At 39.3% G+C, this 23,281-nt stretch overlaps 1 pseudogene; it reads left to right on the plus strand.

The window, feature by feature from the left end:
- The window catches only part of LOC100355870 (superkiller complex protein 8 pseudogene), a 36,127-nt pseudogene extending 13,924 nt beyond the window's left edge, over window positions 1-22,203 (plus strand).
- Window positions 22,204-23,281: the final 1,078 nt, after the last annotated feature.

Genomic DNA, 23,281 nt, shown 5'->3' on the forward strand with positions numbered 1-23,281 from the left:
TATACATAAACCTATCTTTCATCCTGTTTGCTGTAAGCCTTAAAATCATTGGTCAGTTTCTGCAGAATGAAGTTTTCTCCATGGATGCACATTTGTTTAATTTTGGCACATGAGGAGGCTCTGAAATTTTCATTTTTTAAAATGTGAAAACATGTTTGTGTCTTTCACTGAAAATGTAACAACCCTCCACCCTCTTGCTCTCAATCTCCCTCACTCTCACTCTCTCACTCTTATTGTTGCTTGGGAAGACATAGTATCCCCATCTGGATGTCTTTTTACTAGCTTCAAGAACCTTTACACTCTTATTTGCTTATTCAAGAATCCTCTCCATTCCGCTCTCCCTTTGATTATTTTTTTGTTCATTTCTTCTGTCTTTTCTCTTCTTTATTTAGAATTTATTAAACAGTATTGAATTATCATGTTAGACATTTGCTAGATACCAGTAATGCAAATGAATAAATCAAGATCTGCTTTAAGCAATTTATAGTAAAACATCATAAATGCCTACATAGAAAATAAATGTCACCACCATCTCCCAGAGGACTAATTTTTTTTTTTTTGACAGGCAGAATGGACAGTGAGAGAGAGAGAGAGAGACAGAGAGAAAGGTCTTCCTTTGCCGTTGGTTCACCCTCCAATGGCCGCCGCGGCTGGCACACTGTGGCCAGCACACCGCGCTGATCTGAAGGCAGGAGCCAGGTACCTCTCCTGGTCTCCCATGGGGTACAGGGCCCAAGCACTTGGGCCATCCTACACTGCACTCTCGGGCCATAGCAGAGAGCTGGCCTGGAAGAGGGGCAACCAGGACAGAATCCGGCGCCCCGACCGGGACTAGAACCCGGTGTGCTGGCACCGCAAGGCGGAGGATTAGCCTAGTTAGCCATGGCGCTGGCCTTAGAGGACTAATATTATAATGCTCCCAACTTGTCTCCCCATTTCCATTCTAAGCCCCTAGAGTCTATTCACATATCTGCCAGATGGATTATAAATATAGATTAAATCACAAAATTCTTAGGTACACAGACTTGGTTGGCTTCCTGTCACACTTAAAATAAACCTTCAACTTGAGGCAGTTACCTGCCGCAGTGATTCAGTCACCATTTAGGACACCCACATCCCATACAGGGGTTTCTTGCTCAAGTCACTTCTGATACAGCTTCCTGCTAATGTGCACTCTGGGAGGTGGAAGTGTTGGCTCAAGTTCATGAATCCTTGCCACCTATGTGAGATGTCCAAATTGAGTTTCTGTCTCCTGACATCGCCCTGTCCCAGTCTGGGATGTTTTGGTAGGCATTTGGGGAGTGAAACAGCAGATAGAAGATTTTTGTCTATGTGTATTTGTGTCTCTCTCCCCCTCCCTCCTTCCCCCCTACCCTCCTTCCCTTTCTATCTTTCAAATAAAAATGACAATAAACACACTAAAAATTTAAAAATAATGAGTCCTACATTCTTACCCCAATAAAGGCATAGCACACAAGATTCCTCATGCTTTGACCTGGCTGCTCTCATTGCCAGCACTCTGTTCACAATGCATAGGCCTTCCAGCTGTTCTTGGCCAATCAACCTTTTTCCTGCCTCGGTGACTTCACAAGCACCTTCCTGCTGCTTCAAAGGATTTTCCATCAGAGTTCTATATGATTCACTCCACTCATGACTCTGCTCAGATGGCATCACCGCTGAGCCTCCTCTAGTCTTTCCTTATTTCCTTCTGTACAAATAGGGAGGCTGGAGAAGGATCTGCAGCACTCCACTGCTTTATTTTTGTAGAATTTACCACTACTTTATTTATTTATTTATTGCACACATCCAATTCTCAGAATCAAGTTTCATGCAGGAAGGGATTTTTTTTCTTCTGTTTTATTTAAATTTGCATTCTCTGCCTCTTGTAGTGGGGTGCCATAGAGGAAGCACTCAACTACTTCTTGTTAAATTATTTCACAAGGTGGGGCTGGCGCTGTGGCATAGTAGATAAAGCTGCAGCCCACAGTGCCAGCATCCCATACGGGTGCTGATTGAAGTCCTGGCTGCTCCACTTCCCATCCAGCTCTCTCCTATGGCCTGAGAAAGCTGAAAAAGATGGCCCAAGTCTTTGGGCCCCTGTAATCATGTGGGAAACTCAGAAGAAGCTCCTGGCTCCTGGCTTTGGAGCCTTCTGGGGAGTACACCAGCAGATGGAAGACTTCTCTGTTTCTCTCTGCCTCTCTTTAACTCTGCCTTTCAAATACATTAATAAATTTAAAAAATTATTTCAGAAGGTATGAAAGCACAGATAGAGAAGCTGGATGATTGTCAAGCAGGGAAATTCAGGAAATAATTCAATGAAATAATGTGAATATAAAGTTAAAAGATGAGTGTTTATTTGATTAATAAGCAAAGAGAGAAAGGAAATTTCAAGAAACATGCAGGTGTACAAGGTAGATGTCCATTACTGTAATGAATTAAATTAATCTAGGGTTTGGAGAAAATTTGTATTTTCTGTTTACCTAAAGAGCAATCCTTGAGGTTAGAAAAGTAAGCTGGGGAGAGGGAGTTTCTTTGAGGCTGAGGAAAGAAAAAAATCAAGAGAGATTATAAAGTAGGAAAACACAATGCTTAAACAAACTGAGGGGTTTATTTTTCCCCTAAATCTCTTACTGGTTGCAAGTATCCCAAAGTATTTGCATTCAATTTTAATGAGTTTATGATAATAAAGTAGATTTAATGGATAAGACTTTATTGTCATTCCATTGTGAATATGAGCACACAGGTGCACTGCTGACTCTTGAAGACAGATCATTCTCATCTTTCCCAACTCCAAGCACAACGTCTGATACAAGGTTAGAAGTTCAGTGACTGACAACTAGAACAGGAGCTTTACATTTTTAAAATATCAAATGCAATTTTTTTTGACAGGCAGAGTTAGACAGTGAGAGAGAGAGACAGAGGGAAAGGTCTTCCTTCCATTGCTTCACCGCCCAAATGGCTGCTACGGCCGTTGCTGTGCTAATCCGAAGCCAGGAGCCAGGTGCTTCCTCCTGGTCTCCCATGCTGGTGCAGGGCCCAAGGACTTGGGCCATCCTCCACTGCCCTCCCAGGCCACAGCAGAGAGCTGGACTGGAAGAGGAGCAACTGGAACAAAATCCGGCGCCCCAACCGGGACTAGAACCCCGGGGTGCCGGCGCCACAGGCAAGGATTAGCCTACTGAGCCATGGCGCTGGCCAAATGCAAATGTTTTAAATAAATCAGAAGAGGTATTTCAATATCCATGCAGAAGTTTGAAACAAAGAGTTATCCTCTTTTATTTTGTCTATCTGAATTTTCAATTGTGAGTGATAAAAAGGGAGGATAGTTGATTGCTCAAAATGCCTGTTCTTCAGATTTGTAGGAGCTACATATCTTTGCCATTCTTCTGTGACCAGAAAGAGTACTGTGCTCTGTAGGAGAGTGACATTTTCAGTCTGGACCCCTAGAAACCTAAGAGTCATCAGCACCATTATTTTGGTAAAAGTCCCCACGCCTTCTTTTAAAATGTAAAAGTAACTAAGATATTTATTTAGTCCATCCACCAACTTCCCCCATATTTGGAGTCAAGGACAGGTACAGCTATTCATACCTAAGTATATCTCAGGTATCTATAACATGGTCTTTCATTTATTTGATTAAGGCATAGTTCTGGGGTTTTTATAAGTCAGGCACTGCTTAGCTTGTTTAACATAAAGCATAAGATAAAGAACAAAAGGCTGGGACCCTTGCTTTAGTGTCTTAAACTCTAATGGAAGCAGATAAGAAATAAGACAATAAATAACATACGACAAAATAAATAACAAACTGATTTGCTTATTAATATTTCTGAAATTAATAAGCTGTGTGGGTTCTTGCCATGAATTCAAAGAAGAATTCTGAATACTGGCATAAATAGACCAGATGGTATGGTAATTTTTTTAAGCTTTTATTCAGTGAGAGAAATGCATAGGAAAGCATGAGGGCCCTATCTAGAAGAGAAAGGGAAGCCCAGAAATTAAGTTGGAATCCATACCAGGCAGAGAGCAGACCAGGTGCCATGTGCAGCAAGTGTTTGGTTATGAGCAGCTACTAGCAGCTTATTTCGGGCAGCGAAGTGAAGGCGGAGAGCATGGGCAACCCAAAGGCCACGTGCCCTGAAGGCGTGGGCAACAAAAGGCAACAAATGTCAATAATGGCGAAAGAAGGGCCAGGCCCACCGTGTTCTAGGCCTTTTGCCTACTTCCAAAGCAGAGTGGTTATGTAGCTTGATTGGCAGATAGACATACAGGTGGAGTCAGTGGAGTCAGATAGGGGCATGAGATCACACAGCGGGCATGGTGAAGACGTGGTCTCCCAGTTCACAAATCTAATCAATTTTATCCTATCTGCCTCCCTACATCAATGGTACTTCCAGACATTTACAGAAACATGCAGTTGTACAAAATTTTGTATCGAAGCTAAAAATCTTTGAAATCCATGCATGTTTTTATTAATATGTATTCTTTATGACTTTCTGAAGATATCCACATATGTGATATGTGAGAAATTGACAAGTACTAAGAATAATGAAACAGGGAAGAAAGTCAGTGATATACGTCCAAAGGATTTTTGCAAACTTACATTAGCTGGTCTGAACAGGTCTAAGAGAGATCACAGTGCTTGTGGAAAGATGTGAAGAATGTGAGATTGTTGAGACTGGTGTTGTGACACAGCAAGCCATACCACTGCCCGAGATGCTGACATCCCATTTGGGTGCTGGTTAAGTTCCAGCTGCCCCTCTTCTGACCCAGCTCCCTGCTACTGCACCTGGGAAAGTAACAGCAGATTGCCTAAGTACTTGGGTCCCTTGTGGTGGGAGACTACACAAAGCTCTTGGCTACTGGCTTCAGCTGGCCCAGCCCTGGCCGTTGAGTCCATCTGGAGAGTGAATCAGCAGATGGAAAATACCCTTTTTCTCTGTCTCACTCTCTCTCTCTCTTCTTCTTCTCCTTTTGTATGTGTAACTCTGCCTTTGAAAAATGTCGCTCCCCCTCTTCGTGGAGGAACGACACTAAACCCTGCCTAGGCTTCATATCCGAGTCACGGCACCATTATGTCGCTCCCCCTCTTCATGGAGGAACGACACAGGACCCTGCGCTGTTCTTTCGTCTGCTCGGCCCTCCCCGGGTTTGCTGCTGGTCCTTCCCGGGTTGGCTGCTGGTCCTTCCCGGGTTGGCTGCTGGTCCTTCCCGGGTTGGCTACTGGTCCTTCCCGGGTTGGCTACCATCCCTTCCACCTCCGTGGAAGGGCGGTTCCCCCTGCCACATTCCCCACTTCTGCGGGGGAGCGGCACACCGCCGGCTGGCTCTCTCAGGGGCTGCACAGGTGTTCCTTCAGATATTCCCCTTAGATGTTCCTGGTGCATGCCGTCTCTCTCCTCCTTTATAGTCCTCCTCCGCCAATCCTAACTCGGCTGCCCACACGCCGAGTACGCTGCTCTCCTCCAATCAGGAGCAAGTCCTACAGTTTATTGGCTGAACTGGAGGCAGCTGTGTAGAAGCTGTTTTCTTCTCTCCCAGCGCCATATTGTGGGAGAGCAGATGCATAGAATAAGTCTTAATTCCAGTAACTTAGTCTAGTCCGAGTTGCTCCCCACAGAAAAAAAAAATAAATTTTTGGAAAAAAAAAAAAGAATGTGAGATGCTTTTCTCCAGTTGTTTTCAGTTGCCTGGATACTTGTTTAGGATGTTCCAAGTGCAGGACGTAACATGTGCAGAAGACCTGAGTTAAAGGTATGCCTGGCAGGCTCTAAAAGAGTCAGAAGCATAGAGCAGCTACAGCAGAGCGAGTGAGTAAAAAACATGGAGTCAGACAATGAAAGAACTGGAGCAATTTGTAGGCAATTTATTCACTGGGCTTTTTTTTTTTTAACTTTTATTTAATGAATATAAATTTCCAAAGTACAGCTTATGGATTACAATGGCTTCCCACCCATAAGGTCCCTCCCACCCGCAACCCTCCCCTTTCCCACTCCCTCTCCCCTTCCATTCACATCAAGATTCATTTTCGATTCTCTTTATATACAGAAGATCAGTTTAGCATACATTAAGATTTCAACAGTTTGCTCCCACACAGTAACATAAAGTGAAAAATACTGTTTGAGTACTAGTTATAGCATTAAATCTCAATGTACAGCACATTAAGGACAGAGATCCTACATGAGGAGTAAGTGCACAGTGACTCCTGTTGTTGACTTTACAAATTGACACTCCTGTTTATGGCATCAGTAATCTCCCTATGCACCAGTCATGAGTTTCCAAGGCTATGGAAGCCCCTTGAGTTCTCCGACTCTTATCTTCTTCAGACAAGGTCATAGTCAAAGTGGAGGTTCTCTCCTCCCTTCAGAGAAAGGTACCTCCTTCTTTGATGACCTGTTCTTTCCACTGGGATATCACTCACAGAGATCTTTCATTTAGGTTTTTTTTTTTTTTTTTCCTGCCAGAGTGTCTTGGCTTTCCATGCCTGAAATACTCTCATGGGCTTTTCAGCCAGATCTGAATGCCTTTTGGGCTGATTCTGAGGCCAGAGTGCTGTTTAGGACATCCACCATTCTATGAGTCTGCTGAGTATCTCGCTTCCCATGTGGATCACTCTCCCCTTTATTTATTCTATTGGTTAGTATTAGCAGGTACTAGACTTGTTTATGTGCTCCCTTTGACTCTTAGTCCTTTCATTATGATCAATTGTGAACGGAAATTGATCACTTGGACTAGTGAGATGGCATTGGTACATGCCACTTTGATGGGATTAAATTGGAGTACCCTGGTATGTTTCTAACTCCACCATTTGGAGCAAGTCAGCTTGATCATGTCCCAATTTGTACATCTCTTCCCTCTCTTATTCCTACTCTTATGTTTAACAGGGATGACATTTCAGTTAATTTTCAACACTTAAGAATAACTGTGTATTAATTACAGAATTAAACCAGTCATATTAAGTAGAACAGACAAAAAAAAAAAACTACTAAGAGGGATAATGTATTAAGTTGTTCATTAACAGTCAGGGCTATGCTGATCAAGTCACCGTTTCTCATAGTGTCCATTTCACTTCAACAGGTTTCCTTTTTGGTGTTCAGTCAGTTGTCACAGATCAGGGAGAATGTACGGTATTTGTCCCTTTGGGACTGGCTTATTTCACTCAGCATGATGTGTTCCAGATTCCTCCATTTTGTTGCAAATGACTGGATTTCATTGTTTCTTACTGAGTATAGTATTCTAAAGAGTACATATCCCATAATTTCTTTATCCAGTCTAGCGTTGATGGGCATTTGGGTTGGTTCCAGGTCTTGGCTATTGTGAATTGTGCTGCAATAAACATTAGGGTGCAGACTGCTTTTTTGTTTGCCAATTTCATTTCCTTTGGGTAAATTCCAAGGAGTGGGATGGCTGGGTCGAACGGTAGGGTTATCTTCAGGTTTCTGAGGAATCTCCAGACTGACTTCCATAGTGGCTTGACCAGTTTGCATTCCCACCAACAGTGGGTTAGTGTCCCTTTTTCCCCACATCCTCGCCAGCATCTGTTGTTGGTAGATTTGTCTATGTGAGCCATTCTAACCGGGGTGAGGTGGAACCTCATTGTGGTTTTGATTTGCATTTCCCTGATGGCTAGTGATCTTGAACATTTTTTCATGTGCATGTTGGCCATTTGGATTTCCTCTTTTGAAAAGTGTCTATTGAGGTCCTTGGCCCATCTCTTAAGTGGGTTGTTGGTTTTGTTTTTGTGGAGTTTCTTGATCTCTTTGTAGATTCTGGTTATTAACCCTTTATCTGTTGCATAGTTTGCAAATATTTTTTCCCATTCTGTCAGTTGTCTCTTCACTCTCCTGACTGTTTCTTTTGCAGTACAGAAACTTCTCAATTTGATGCAATCCCAATAGTTGATTTTGGCTTTGACTGCCTGTGCCTCCCGGGTCTTTTCCAGAAATTCTTTGCCCGTGCCAATATCTTGAAGGGTTTCTCCAATGTTCTCTAATAACTTGATGGTGTCAGGTCGTAGATTTAGGTCTTTAATCCATGTTGAGTGGGTTTTTGTGTAAGGTGAAAGGTAGGGGTCTTGCTTCATGATTCTGCACCTGGAAATCCAGTTTTCCCAGCACCATTTATTGAATAGACTGTCCTTGCTCCAAGAATTGGTTTTAGCTCCTTGATCAAATATAAGTTGGCTGTAGATGTTTGGATTGATTTCTGGTGTTTCAATTCTGTTCCATTGGTCTATCCATCTGTTTCTGTACCAGTACCATGCTGTTTTAATTACAACTGCCCTGTAGTATGTACTGAAATCTGGTATTGTGATGCCTCCGGCTTTGTTTTTGTTGTACAAGATTGCTTTAGCTATTCGAGGTCTCTTGTGCCTCCCTATAAATTTCAGCACCATTTTTTTCCAGATCTGAGAAGAAGGTCTTCGGTATCTTGATTGGTATTGCATTGAATTTATTAATTGCTTTTGGGAGAATGGACATTTTGATGATATTGATTCTTCCAATCCATGAGCATGGAAGATTTTTCCATTTCTTGGTATCCTCTTCTATTTCTTTCTTTAAGGTTTTGTAATTTTCATCGTAGAGATCTTTAACGTCCTTGGTTAAGTTTATTCCAATGTATTTGATTGTTTTTGTAGCTATTGTGAATGGGATTGATCTTAGAAGTTCTTTCTCAGCCATGGCATTGCCTGTGTATACAAAGGCTGTTGATTTTTGTGCATTGATGAAAAAGACACTCGAATTCATGATTATGAAGATGATGAGATAGAAGAATGTTAGAAGCAGATCTCAAAAAATTGATAAGAACATTAACAAGTTCTCAAAAACAAATTCTTCAACTACAGAAATCCTTAATGGACAAGATAGAAAATCTCTGTCGTGAAAATGAAATATTAAGGAGGAATCAAAATGAAATGAAACTAGTAGAACAGGAAACTGTGATAGTGACGAGAAATCATAATGAAGTGAAGAATTCAATAGATCAAATGAAAAACACATTAGAGAGCCTTACAAACAGAATGGGTGAAGCAGAAGAGAGAATATCAGACTTAGAAGACAGAGAACAGGAAAGGATACAGTCAGACCAAAGAAAAGAAGAGGGAATTAAAAATCTAAAACATATTGTCGGGAATCTTCAGGATACTATTAAAAAAACCAACATTCGGGTTTTAGGAGTTCCTGAAGGCATGGAGAGGGAGAAAGGATTAGAAGGCCTTTTTAGTGAGATATTAGCAGAAAATTTCCCAGGTTTGGAGAAGGACAGAGAAATCCTAGTACAGGAAGCTCATAGAACCCCTAATAAACACGACCAAAAGAGATCCTCACCACAACACGTTGTAATTAAACTCTCCACAGTGAAACATAAAGAAAAGAGCCTAAAAGGTGCAAGAGAGAAACGTCAGATTACTCTCAGAGGATCTCCAATGAGACTCACAGCTGACTTCTCATCAGAAACCCTACAAGCTCGGAGGGAATGGCGAGATATAGCCCAGGTACTAAGAGAGAACAACTGCCAGCCCAGAATATTATATCCTGCAAAGCTCTCATTTGTGAATGAAGGTGAAATAAAGACTTTTCATAGCAAACAGAAATTGAAAGAATTTGTCGCCACTCGTCCAGCCCTGCAAAAGATGCTTAAAGATGTGTTACACACAGAAACACAGAAACACAGTCATCAATATGAACGAAGGTAAAGGAAGGAAACCTCACAGCAAAAGATCACAGGCAATTCAAAGCATATATTAGAACTTATCATTGGCAAATGGCAGGGCAAAGTTACCACTTATCATTAGTCACATTGAACATTAATGGCCTGAACTGTCCAGTTAAAAGACACTGATTGGCTGATTGGCTTAAGGAACAAAACCCATCTATTTGCTGCTTACAAGAAACACATCTTTCCAACAACGATGCATACAGACTGAAAGTGAAAGGCTGGAAAAAGATATACCATGCCAACAGAAATGAAAAAAGAGCGGGCATAGCCATCTTAATATCGGACAACATAAACTTTACCACAAAAACCGTAAAAAAAGAGAGACAAAGAGGGACACTATATAATGATTAAGGGGTTAATTCAACAGGAAGATATAACAATTATCAATTACAGGGCACCAGTTTATCTAAAAGATTTGTTAAGGGACTTAAAAGGAGACTTAGACCCCAATACAATAGTACTGGGGGACTTCAATACTCCACTCTCAGAAATAGACAGATCAACAGGACAGAAGATCAACAAGGATACAGTAGATTTAAACGACACTATAGCCCAAATGGATCTAACAGATATATACAGAACTTTCAATCCTACAGCTAAAGATTTTACATTCTTCTCAGCAGTACATGGAACCTTCTCTAGGATTGACCACATGCTAGGCCATAAAGCAAGTCTCAGCAAATTCAAAAGAATTAGAATCATACCATGCAGTTTCTCAGACCATAAAGGAATGAAGTTGGAAATTAGCAACTCAGGAATCCCTAGAGCATACGCAAACACATGGAGATTGAACAATGTGCTCTTGAATGAACAATGGGTCATAGAAGAAATTAAAAGAGAAATCAAAAATTTTCTGGAAGTAAATGAGGATAACAGCACAACATACCAAAACTTATTGGACGCAGCAAAAGCAGTGTTGAGAGGAAAGTTTATATCAATAGGTGAATACATCAAGAAATTGGAAAGGCACAAAATAGATGAGCTTTCAGTCACCTCAAGGATCTAGAAAACCTACAGAAAACCAGACCTAAATCTAGTAGGAGAAGAGAAATAATTAAAATCAGAGAAGAAATCAACAGGATTGAATCCAAAAAAACATTACAAAAAATCAGCCAAACAAGGAGCTGGTTTTTTGAAAAAATAAACAAAATTGACACCCCATTGGCCCAACTAACTAAAAAGAGAAGAGAAAAGACCCAAATCAATAAAATCAGAGATGAAAAAGGAAATGTAACAACATACACCACAGAAATAAAAAGAATCATCAGAAATTACTACAAGGACTTGTATGCCAGCAAACAGGGAAACCTATCAGAAATGGATAGATTCCTGGACACATGCAACCTACCTAAATTGAACAAGGAAGACATCGAAAACCTAAACAGACCCATAACAGAGACAGAAATTGAAACAGTAATAAAGGCCCTCCCCACAAAGAAAAGCCCAGGACCAGATGGATTCACTGCTGAATTCTACCAGACATTTAAAGAAGAACTAACTCCAATTCTTCTCAAACTATTCAGAACAATCGAAAAAGAGGGAATCCTCCCAAATTCTTTCTATGAAGCCAGCATCACCTTAATTCCTAAGCCGGAAAAAGATGCAGCATTGAAAGAGAATTACAGACCAATATACCTGATGAACACAGACGCAAAAATCCTCAATAAACTTCTGGCCAATAGAATGCAACAACACATCAGAAAGATTTTCCACCCAGACCAAGTGGGATTTATCCCTGGTATGCAGGGATGGTTTAATGTGCGCAAAACAATCAATGTGATACACCACATTAACAGACTGCAGAAGAAAAACCATATGATTATCTCAATAGATGCCGAGAAAGCATTTGATAAAATACTACACCCTTTCATGATGAAAATTCTAAGCAAACTGGGTTTGGAAGGAACATTCCTCAATATAATCAAAGCAATCTATGAAAAACCTACAGCCAATATCCTATTGAATGGGGAAAAGTTGGAAGCATTTCCACTGAGATCTGGCACCAAACAGGGAGGCCCACTCTCACCACTGCTATTCAATATAGTTCTGGAAGTTCTAGCCAGAGCTATTAGACAAGAAAAAGAAATTAAAGGGATACAAATTGGGAAGGAAGAACTCAAACTATCCCTCTTTGCAAATGATATGATTCTTTATTTAGGGGACCCAAAGAACTCTACTAAGAGATTATTGGAACTCACTGGGCTTTTACTCACATGTCTGTGATTTCCTGAAGGGTTCTGAACAGAGGCACGGCTTGTCTTGATTTATCGGCTTAACCTGGCTTCTGTGTTGAAGGTGGATGTGTTAAACCATTTAGCTTACTAAAAAATACCTTGGACTAGGTAATTTGTAAACAATGGAATTTATGGCTCATAGTTTTGGAGGCTCGGAAGCTCAAGATCAAGGTAATACAAGATTTGGGGAGCCGATGCTGTGTCTTAAAGGGTAAAGCTGATGCCTGTAGTGCCCACATCCCATATGAGTGCCAGTTTGAGTCCCAGCTGCTCCACTTCCGATTTAGCTCTCTGCTATGGCCTGAGAAAGCAGTAGAATATGGCCCAAGACCTGGGAAGACCTGGAAGAAGCTCCTGGCTCCTGGCTTTGGATCCGCACAGTTCCAACAGTTGGGGCCATTTGGGGAGTGAACCAGCGGATGGAAGACCTCTCTCCCTCTCTCTGCCTCTGCTCTTTGTAATTCTGCTTCTCAAATAAATAAATAGATCTTTTAAAAAAAGATTTAGTATCTTGTGAGGGCCTTTTGCTCATAGTTACTGCTTTATAGGTGTGTTAATGCTGCAAAAAAGGACAAACAAACTGCAGTGGGCATCTTTATTGAGGCACTAGTTCCATTTGTGAGAGCAGATCATTTATGACCTAATCATCTCCTAAATGCCCCACCTTGAATTGTATCATATTGGGTACTGAGTTTCAGAATGAGAATTCTGAGAGTTCTATACATTCAGAACAGTAGTGTTCAGGTGGGACCAGAATAGAAGTGCCGATGCAATGCTAATCAAGTCCAGAGGTAGTCACCAAAGTTTGGAAAAAATGGACACATCAGAGTGGTCTTTGTTACCAGCTGCTTGGTTCCACAGCTATCAGGTTTTGTGTTCTGGACCCTGAGTTTCCTGTTTGTGTCACACCATCAGTTTTCAACTTCTCTTGGGAGCTGAATTGTAACAAGTTATACATCAGATGCAAAATATCTGACTATGCTGGTTTATCCCTTTGAGTGGTGGGAAAGCACATTACATTAGCAAATCAAAATGTACTTATTGTATGATCTTTTGTACCAGAAGTAGATGGTTGTGTTATAAAAAAGGAATTATTTTAGAGAAATATCAAATTATGAAATAAGAAATGCTTGAACATAACCTATGCCAAGGTTGGGCCTTATTTAAAATTGGGAAGCTGTCTAATGACTACCTGTGCTCCTGAAACCTCCCTTCACATACTCATCTCTCCCCTAATTAGTCCCATGGCTGCTCGTGGCTCACACTAAAATATTTCCATCTTCATCACTTTCGTAAACTCAGACACTACAGTCTGCTCTTCTCTTTGTCTTATATTCTTTCAGGTGCTTAAGAGTTGAGATGATTTTATTATAAGATATGGCTAAGTATGAGATAACTATATTACTGTTCTCAGTGACATTCTTTAATCTATTTAAAATGACTACTGTACAATGACTAGTGTAAATTTGAAAGAGTTGGGTGCAGTTCTTTTTTATTTTGAAAGCTTGTCAGTGTCTCAAATCCTGTACCTTCCCACAAAAGGAAATGTATACTGTGATCAAAATAAGAAGCCTTGGTATCCCCAAGAATATTCTGCAACGTGAGACTTTGTGTTAAATTGTACATATTATTATTATTTAGGTATGGCAAGGCCAACAGGCCAGCAGACACTTGGTGTTGTAAAGACAGTTTTTGAACTCACAGATCCTAAGAGGAGAAGGGGCATATCACACCATGGAGCACGTGGGGAAGTGCCAGAATCATTTAGAAGGCAGAGAAAGTGAGGGGAATCGTGGGCAATTGTTTTTATTGTGATTTGTGCAGTAGGGAATGGGCAGGGAAGACTAAGAAGATTAGGATAGGCTTATTTGTAATTTCAGCAGGCCCTGGGATATAGGAACTGTACACATTACTTGGTTACAGGCCGTGGGTGATTAGGGTGGGTGTATGGTGGTCCCTGGCAAGAGAGCTCCTTGAGAGCCCAAAAACAGGATGGGTGGAATATGGGCTCTGGATTGGTTTGCATATGAAAGATGTGCCTGCATGCTAGTACTTTACTATTTCTAGAAACTGGCTATTCCTGGGAAGGGAGCTGGTTAGTGGTGAATTCTGCCTGTGATTATAGAGTATATTAAAATTATCTCTGCAAAAAGTAATGAAAAGGAAAGAAGGGAAGGAGGAGGATTGGGAGAGGAAGGGGGAGGGAGGGAAGTGTGGTTATCTTCTTAGACTATACCTATGAAACATATGAACTCTATTCTCTTTATATTAATACAATTAAAATAACTTATCTTAAAAAACAGAGTCAAAAATGCCCCAGATTTAAACATCAGAGACATAGGGTTAATATAGATATTAAAGTTTATGTCCTATCTATAGAAAACTCCCTGTCTCTTGGGCATAAACATATCCAATAACTCCCACGAAAAGAAACAGGATGGATCTTCTCTGGGTGTGAACTATAATAAGCAAAGCAGATGTACTGATGAAGTTTCACATTTATTTTTCAATATAAAAGACTACAAAAGAACTTTCATATTATAATTAGAATACCCTGGGACCTACCAGACTGCAAACTTTCTTCTTAGAGAAAAATTCTTAAAATAATCTTTGACCTAGGCATGATGAGAGATAAGTAGTGGTGACTACAATAAAGATCCAAATAATTTTTTACTCATATATTTTCCTCTAAATGTTAGCACCATCTAAAGTTTCTTCATATACCAAAAAAGTCCATTGCAGGTCGCAAGTAATTACCACAAAATTGCTTTCTAAAAACATGTCAGAGGACCACACTGCAGGAACTCCTTGCTATTTGCCATAAATGCTTGTGCTTGTTACTGCTCTGAATGAAACCCAGGCAACTTTAGAAGAAAATCTGTTAATGTCCTCCACTTTGCATTTTTATAGCAGTTTTTTGAGTTCTTCAGCACACTGTACTAGGACACATTGTGACAATTCTCATGCATTCTTCAAACAAACACTGAGGTGGAAGATATAAGAGATTTGTGGAGAATCTGGATTCACGTTAAGCACTCAAGCAGAGCAAATGCCAAATTGTCATCCATCACAGACAGGGAGCTCATTAAAAAACCCCACTGGCTCATGACTTATTGATTAGAAACCAAATATCCTGTAAGACTCATAGATTGCTCCTTGAATGGGCTTTTAACATCCTTGCCTATGTTAAGATAATGGATTATGCTTCAGATATATTTGTATCTGAATTAATACATGAATATATTCTCTTGTTTTCTAATTAATTAATTGTCTTATAATAGGATTAAATATTTATAATTTTTAGCATAACTTTTTTTTAATAAGATATTAACAGTTATATCAAACATTAAAAACAGGTCATGGTGGCATAACAGGTTAAGCTACTTCCTGTGTTGCTGGCATCCCATATGGGTGCCGGTTCAAATCCTGGCTGCTCTACTTCTGATCCAGCTCCTTACTAATGGCCTGGGAAAACAGAGGAAGATAGCCCAAATGTTTGGGCTCCTGTGTCTACGTGGGAGGCCTGGATGGAGCTCCTTGCTCCTATATTCAGCCTGGCTCTTCCTTATGCATTGCGGCCATGTTTGGAGTGAACCAGTGGATGGAAGATCTCTCTCTCTCTCTCTATCTCCTTCTTTCTTTGTAACTCTAACTTTCAAATAAACAAATAAATCTTAAAAAAATAAATAAATACTAGCCCAGGTTCTTGGGCCCTGCACCCGCATGGGAGACCAGGAGGAAGCACCTGGCTCCTGGCTTCGGATCGGCGCTGCCATTTGGGTGGTGAACCAGCGGAAGGAAGACCTTTCTCTCTGTCTCTTTCTCTCACTGTCTAACTCTGCCTGTTAAATAAAAAAATACTAAAAACAATTTTCAAAGATGCCATTTAAAATCTGAGTAATTTACTAAAATATTTTCTACATGTATGGGATAGAACATATACATGATTCAATCTGTAGACTTTTTTTTTTCAAAAATAGAATTTCTTTCAATTTGAGGGAAATCAGAGGTTTAGATTTTATCTTCTCTTTACCATTTTCCCAGATATAGAGGGTACTTAATAGTTTATACAAACTCTTTTGTTTTGTTTTTTAAAGATATATTTATCATTCAATTAAAAGTCAGAGTTAAAGAGACAGGAGAGACAGGGAGAAAGAAAGAAAGAAAGAGAGAGAGGGAGAGAGGGAGAGAGGGAGAGAGAGAGAGAGAGAGAGAGAGAGAGAGAGAGAATTTTCCATCTACTGGTTTACCCCCCAAGTGGCCACATTGGCCAGGACCTTCATTCGAATTCCTCACATGGGTGTCAGGGGCCCAAGCACTTGGTTCATTTCCCGTTGCTTTTCCCAGGCCATTACCAGAGAGTTAGAGCAGAAGTGAGGCAGTCAGGAGTGCAACCGGTTCCCCTGTGGGATGGCAGAATTGAAAGCAGAAGTTTTACCCACTATGCCACAATGCCACAATGCCAGTTCTTCTGCCAAATCTTTTTTCAAAAAGTGTCAGTACTTTGTGCCATCATGAAGTATAAAAAGTAAATGAACTCCTGACTTCCAAACAACTAATAAAATGGATAGTAAAATAATTCTATGCAAGCAATAAATGGGATACAAGTACAATAAATGGAACAAAATAAAGAGCAGATGGGCAAATGGCATATTAAGTAAAAACAGGATGCATTTTAAATATACCCATTAAGAAAAAAAAGGATGAACATGGACTTGAGTTGTAGAGCAACTAAAAAATAAAAAATAAGAAACTGACAGTAGGATTTGATACTTATGGCCATATAGAGCGGAAGGTTGCTGATGACCCAGGCTAGAGGTTGATGAGTAAGGGTGTGTTTCTGGCAGCTCTGGTTCTATGCAGATTTGTTCAGAGATATTACAGGTTACAAGGCTTGAGAGCAGCTTCTGTGACTCCATTTATCCTGGCTTCCCCTCACAACACAAACTTGACCTAAGGGGATCATATGACTAGTTTCTCTGCCCAGGGCAGGAAAACCATATCTATCGATTTCCAGTACTGGGTCACAGTGCTGTAGGTAGCCAGCTCCCCATCACTGGGCAGATACCAAGAGAGGCTGACTTTACCTTACTTGAAATATTATGTGATGTGAATTGCTAATTGTATACTTTAATAAAGGCATGTGGGGTGCTCTTTGGAAAACCTGAGGAGTGAATTGTGAATTCTACCTGAGAAAATTGTCCCAAAGACAGAAAGTGGCAAAAGCTGCCACCTACAGTGCCAGCATCCCATAAGGGCACCAATTTGAGTCCCAGCTACTCCACTTCTGATCCAGTTCTGTGTTATGGTCTGCTAAAGCACTAGAAGATGGCCCAAGTCCTTGGGCCCCTGCACCTGCATGGGAGATTTGGAAGAAGCTCCTGGCTCCTGACTTTGGACTGGGGCAGCTCCAGCCATTGTGGTCAATTGGAGCATGAACCAGTGGATGGAAGACCTCTCTCTCTCTCTCTCTCTCTCTCTCTCTCTCTCTCTGCCTCTCCTTCTCTCTCTGTGTAACACTGCCTTTGAAATAAATAAATAAATCTTAAAAACATAAAATAGATCATTTTAGGTCTGAAATTACTTGTTAGGAGATAAAAGAGATAGAAGTAATTCCATATGTATTTTAGTATTATTTATCTAGGTCTGAGAAGAATGTCCTTGGTATTTGATTAGAATCAGATTGTATCTGGAAATTGATTTCAGTAGTATAAATATTTTGATGCTATTGATTCTTCAAATCCATGAACATGCGAGATTTCCCTATTTTTTGTTTCTTCTATTTCTTTCTTTTTTTTAAAGAATGGCAAGTGTTCCTTATTTATTTATTTATTTATTTATTTATTTATTAGACAGGTAGAGTTATAGACAGTGAGAGAGACAGAGAGAAAAGGTCTTCCTTTCTCCGTTGGTTCACCCCCCCCAAATGGCCGATATGGCTGGCATGGTGCACTGATACGAAGCCAGGAGCCAGGTGTTTCTCCTGGTCTCCCATGCGGGTGCAGAGCCCAAGGACCTGGGCCATCCTCACTTCCTTCCCGGGCCATAGCAGAGAGCTGGACTGGAAGAGAAGCAACCAGGACAGAACCCAGCTCCCCAACCAGGACTAGAACTTGGGGTGCCGGCACCGAAGGTGGAGGATTATCCTAGTGAGTTGAGGCGCTGGCCAGTTTTGTAATTTTCATCGTAGAAAATCTTTGACCTCTTTGGTTAAATTTATTCCAAGATATTTAATTTTTTTGTAGCTGTTGCGACTGGGATTGATCTTCGAAGTTCTTTTTCAGACATGGCATTGCATGCATATACAAAAGCTATTGTTCTTTTTGTGTTAATCTTATATCCTGCCCATTTACCAAATTCTTTTATGCGTTCCAATAGTCTCTAAGTGGAGTCTTATGGATCCCCTATATTTAGAATTCTGTCATCTGCAAATGGGGATAGTTTGATTTCTTCCTTTCCAATTTGTATTCATTTGATTTCTTATTCTTGCCTTATGGTTCTGGCTAAAACTTCCAGGACTATACTGAATAGTAGTGGTGAGAGTGGGCATTCTTGTCTGGTTCCAGATCTTAATGGGAAAGCTTCTAACTTTTCCCCAATCAAGAAGATGCTGGCTGTGATTGCCTTGATTGTGTTGAGGAATGTAGCTTCCATACCCAATTTGCTTAAGGTTCTCATCATGAAAGGATGCTGTATTTTATCAAATGATTTCTCTCATCTATTGAGATAATAATATGTTCTTATTATTCAGTTTGTTAACGTGATGTATCACATTGATTGATTTGCGAATGTTGAACCCTCCCTGCACAACAAAGATAAATCCCACTTGGTCTGGGCGAATGAACTTTCTCATGTGCATCAATTGGCTAGTATTTTGTTGAGGGTTTTTGCATCTATGTTCATGAGAGAAATTGGTCTATAGCTGTCTTTCTCTATTGCTTCTTTCTCTAGTTGAGGGATTAGGGTGACAATGGCTTCATAGAAGAGCTTTGGGAGGACTCCCTCCCTTTCAATTGTTTTGAATAGCTTGAAAAGAATTGGAATTAGTTCTTTAAATGTCTGGTAGAGTTCAGCAGTAAAGCTGTCCAGTTCAGGGCTTTTCATTACTAGGGACTTTATTACTGATGCAATGTCTACCTTGGTTAATGGTCTCTTTAGGTTTTCTACATCTTCATGGCTCAATTATGGTAGGTTGTATGTATCAAGGACTATATCCATTTCTTCTAGGTTTTCAGATTTGTTGGCATGCAGCTCTTTGTAATAATTCCCAATGATTGTTTTTCTTTCTGTGGTATCTTGTTACATTTCCTTTTCCTTCTCTGATTTTATTGACTTGGGTCTTCTTCTTCTTCTTTTTTTTTTTTTTTTTTTTTTTTGCTTTGTTCAGCAAATGATCAATTTTGGTTATTTTCAAAAAACAGCTCATTTCACTGATACTTTTTATAGTTTTTTGGGTTTCAATTTTATTTTTTTCTTCTCTAATTTTAATTACTTTTTTTCCTACTAATTTGGAGTTTTGTTTACTGTTTTTTTCTAGGTCACTTATTTGGTGCCTTTCCATTTTCTTGATGTAGGCACCAAGTGCTATAAATATCCCTCTTAACACTGCTTTTGCTGTATCCAATAAGTTTTATATGTTGTATTTCCATCTTCAATCATTTCCAGAAGTTTTTTATTTCACTTTTGATTTTTTTCTATGACCACCTGTTCAACTCAGAAGAATGTTGTTCAGTATCCATATGTTTGCATATATTATAGAGTTGTTCACTTCTGACTTCATTCCATTGTGGTTAGAGAAGAAGTATGGTATGATTTTGATTTTTTTTTTTTTAATTTGCTGAGACTAGCTTTATGGCCTAGCATGAAATCTATCCTAAAGAAATTCCATGCACTGCTGAGAAGAATGTGTATTCTGTCACTGTGGTGTTAAAGTTCTGTAGATATCTGTTAGGTCCACTGGGTCTACATTGTCAATTAACTCTATTGTTTCCTTGCTGATTTTCTTTCTGGTTGATCTGTCCATTGCTGAGAGTGGGGTTTTAAAGTCCCCCATTGCAATTGTATTGTAGTTTATGTTTCCCTTTAGTTCTAATAACATTTATTTTAAATGACCAGGTGCCCTGTAACTGGATGCATATACTTTTATTATAATCACAATTTCCTGTTGAATTGATCCTTTAATGATAAGTTCAACAATGGCTCCTTTAATTATCAATTTTAATTGTAAAAAACATTTGAAAACTATGCAACAGATAAAAGATTAATATCCAGAATCTATAAAGAGCTCAAGAAATGCAAAAACAATAAAACAGCCCAGTTAAGAAATGGTTAAAGGACTTGAACAGGCATTTTTTAAAAGCGGAAATTCAAATGTCTAACAGATACATGAAAAAATGCTCAGAACCAGTAGCCATCAGGGAAATGAAAATCAAAACCACAATGAGATTTCATCTTCCAGAGTTAGAATGGCTTTCATATAGAAATCAACAAACAACAAATGCTCTCAAGGATGTGGGGGAAAAGGTAACCTAATCCACTGTTGGAGTAATGTAAACTGGTACAGCCACAGTGGATGACAGTATGGAGATACCTCAGAAATCTGAATATAGACCTACTATATGATCCAGCCACCCCACTCCTGTGAATTTACTCAAATGAAAAGAAATCTGCATATGAAAGAATCATCTGTCTAACTATGCTTATTGCAGCCCAATTTACAATAGCTAAGATATGGAATCAACCCAAATATCCCTTAGTAGAAGATGGGATATGGAAATCACAGTATACGTACACTATGTAATGCTGCACAATGGTTAAAAAATCGAAATCCTGTTATTTGCAACAAAGTTGATGCAACTGGAAACGATTATACTTAGTTAAATAAGGCAGTGCAAAAAAGACAAATACCATATGTTCTCCCTAATTTGGGTTAACTAATAGAGTGCCTAAAAGTTAATCTATAGAAGTGAAATTGGCATTTTGAGATGCTATATTTTCACCAGCCCTTGTCTCTGCTATTGAAGAATACTGATTTTTTTGTATACAATTTGTTGAACTCTTTACTTAGTGTAGGGTTAACTTCATCAGCATAAAATTATCTGGAAACAGATATTTGCAAAACATAAGAATGAGGAGAGGGAGGAGAAGTAAAGGGTGAGAGAGTAGGCTGGAGGGAGTGTAGGATGGGAAGAATCACTATGTTCCTAAATTTGTACGTATGAAATGGATGAAGTTTGTATATCTTAAATAAAATGTTTTTAGGTAATAATAAAAGAGAGAGAAAGTAAGGCTTTTGAATCAAAAATTTTAAAAAAGTAAAAAAGCTCTCTCATTTTTCACCCTTCATCCTTGGTTAAGGAAATGGTTAACTAGTACAATATTCTCTTCAAACTGGGGCAAGCCATAATGATGCCATTTGGTCAGTTGCCAAGGCTTCTTCTAGAAGGAAAATTCTGAGATGGAGTGATGGTGTTCCTGGACCACCAGGCGAACATCTAGAAATGTGATGAGTGGCTGCACTTGCTGTGGTGAGACATGGTGTCAGCTGGAAGTCTGGGGACATCAGACTCTCCCAATCCACTGTTGTATCTGATTCTCTTAATTTCATATTAATCTTTGGGACTTAGAAAATGGTCAGTAGATTTTCTATATATGCAGGTCCTATGAATGAATGGATTTTTTTTTCTCTTGATTCCCTGTATCTGTTTAGGAACTCTTGTAGGGTAAGGGAGCATTTTTGGTATGGAAAGTGGGGAAAAAAGAATATTCTTTGGGCACAAGGGAAAATTAACTCTCAGTATTGCATATTGTCCTGATGGGAAATATCTGGTCAGGGGAGCCATAGCATCATTGATATTTTTGATATGGCAATGAAGAAATTGTGCAAACTGTGGACGGCCATGCTATATCTATTTGCTCCTTGACATTTTGTAAGGACTCTCAGCTCCTCATCATTGCTTCAGATGATGGATACATCAAGATCTATGACATACAGCATTCCAAACTATCCAGCTTGTTGGGTAGCCATGCCTCTGAATAAGTGAACATAACCTCTTGTCTTGATGATACTCACTTTGTTTCCAGTTTATCTGACAAGAGTGCAAAAGTGTGGGATGTTGGGACAAAGACTTGTACCCATATATTCATTGATCACCAGGATCAGGTCTGAGAAATAAAATACAATGGAAATGACTCAAAAATTGTGTCTGTGGGAGGTGTCCAGAAAATCTGTATCTATGATTGTCCAGTATAAGCCAGACTCTCCTGGTTAAGCTATAAAGAGAATGTATCATTCCATCATTACATTCCTTTCCTTTTCAGTCTCACTTTATGTAAATGCAGCATTTATTGCATCAAAGCCTTAAGTTTTGTAGGTGTAATATAAACCTTTTTGCTGTATTGGAAATGCTATTCAAAACTTAATATAAATTAATCAATATTAATGCAAAAACAAAACAAAACAAAACCTGGAAGTATGTTAAGGATCTGAAAGAATCTTCTAGGACTCATAGATCAAGTCATTCATTCATTTATTCAACTTCAAATCTTTATTCAAAAAATCACTGATAGCCTATTATGTACTACTAATAAATAAATCATTCATAGCAATATGGACAAATCATAGAGGAACACAAGTGCAAGATGTTTTAAGTCTATAATCATTACTGCTAATAGCTAGTATTGAGTCATATTGTGACAATTAACTAAAAAGGAGGCTAGTATATCTACCCAAGTACACCCAAGACTATATCAAGTAGATGTATTCTTTCTGCATGCCCAGGAAGAGAAAACTTATGTTTTGATGATGAACTTGTAGTCTCTGCCACATCAATTTTTTATGACATTCTGTGTCTCTGATGAAAGAAGTAAAAACAGAGATTAGGTAAGAATTTTAGGACATATTTTTGTATTTAGCAAACTATCCAGGAGTACTTCACAGGTATATTTGCCTTGTAATATACATTGTAACATTTTCAGTGACTACTCTCAAACTCATATGGAACATATCTGTATGGTGCAGAATTAGCAGGGCTTTGATAAAAAAGAAAAAATATATTATTAGGTTACTTCTGTACTAAACTTGAATGAGTTACTGTCCATATAAATCGGAAATGTTGGAATGCTAATAAACTACAAAAAAGGGAAAGTGGAAAATGTATTATTCTTATTCCAAAAACATGTAAATGATGCTGTATTTTTGATTAAGTATTCTACAGTTTTAAAAAAAGAAATCATGGGAAAGAAGTCTTTTTTTTTCATCACAAAACTTAATGTATATTACAGGAAGGCAACTCCTGTATGAGTTCTGACAAGAGGGTGAGAGTGAACAC

The sequence above is a fragment of the Oryctolagus cuniculus genome, chromosome 5 (genome assembly GCF_964237555.1).
Source record: "Oryctolagus cuniculus chromosome 5, mOryCun1.1, whole genome shotgun sequence".
Lineage (NCBI taxonomy): Eukaryota > Metazoa > Chordata > Mammalia > Lagomorpha > Leporidae > Oryctolagus > Oryctolagus cuniculus.